This window comes from Etheostoma cragini, unplaced genomic scaffold (assembly GCF_013103735.1).
Source record: "Etheostoma cragini isolate CJK2018 unplaced genomic scaffold, CSU_Ecrag_1.0 ScbMSFa_1255, whole genome shotgun sequence".
NCBI lineage: Eukaryota > Metazoa > Chordata > Actinopteri > Perciformes > Percidae > Etheostoma > Etheostoma cragini.
In genome coordinates, this window is record NW_023265291.1 from 1 (window position 1) to 1,060 (window position 1,060).

The 1,060-nt window shown below is 48.7% G+C and overlaps 1 long non-coding RNA gene across 1 annotated transcript; it reads right to left on the reverse strand.

The window, feature by feature from the left end:
- Positions 1–43: 43 nt before the first annotated feature.
- On the reverse strand, positions 44–1,005 carry LOC117939838. Its single transcript, XR_004655667.1, has 3 exons — positions 944–1,005; positions 473–519; positions 44–152 (listed from the first exon to the last, which is right to left on the reverse strand). It is a non-coding gene; the product is annotated as an uncharacterized LOC117939838 (long non-coding RNA).
- Between the last annotated feature and the right edge of the window lie 55 nt (positions 1,006–1,060).

Here is a 1,060-nt window from a genome sequence, read left to right on the forward strand (position 1 = left end):
AGTAGAGACCTCTGGTGTAGTACGGCTGTAGTGAGTAGAGACCTCTGAGTTTCACCTGATCATCATCATCATCCTTCACCTTGTCCATGAAGTCGTCCTCTGAGATCACCGTGGCGGCTTTCCCCGGGTAACGATATATCAGGAAACAACGTCTGACCAACACACACACACACACACACACACACACACACTTTTGGTTTTCTGATCCCAAACTTGATTTGAATGATCCAACATGGACAAAACCCTGAGCTGCATCTTTGGAGAGTCTCTGTTCAGTCTGTAGTCTGTCTGTCGTCTATGTCTGCATCTGTCGTCCATGTCTGTAGCTGCGTCAGTCGTCCATGTCTGTAGCTGCGTCAGTCGTCCATGTCTGTAGCTGCGTCAGTCGTCCATGTCTGTAGCTGCGTCAGTCGTCCATGTCTGTAGCTGCGTCAGTAGCTGCGTCTGTCGTCTGTAGTTGAGTGCTTCTCACCTGTAGAGCTGGGACAGAGCCTTGATCTCCACCTGACCCACCGTCTCCTAATCCCAGGAACATTCATTAGTAACAACTTCAAAACACAGCATTTAAATACTTTTGATGTGGGTTACTAGGGCAACGGTCGAAGCACTATCGTAAGTCAGCTATAAGTCAGCGCTATCGTTACCACGGCAATGTTTATTTTATGAAAAACGTTTACAGCAAATAATCTGTCCACCGGAGGACGCTCTACAACGTCCCTGTTAGTGATGGCGTTGCTTAGTCTGTCCACCAGAGGACGCTCTACAACGTCCCTGTTAGTGATGGCGTTGCTTAGTCTGTCCAGAGGACGCTCTACAACGTCCCTGTTAGTGATGGCGTTGCTTAGTCTGTCCAGAGGACGCTCTACAACGTCCCTGTTAGTGATGGCGTTGCTTAGTCTGTCCAGAGGACGCTCTACAACGTCCCTGTTAGTGATGGGCTTACCTTGGGGTCCTCCAGGCGCTCCAGATATTTCTCAAATGATCCTTCAACAAACTGAGAGAAAACACCGTTCAGTTCAATATTGACAATATACTGTCTGCCCGTCTCTCTCTCTCTCTC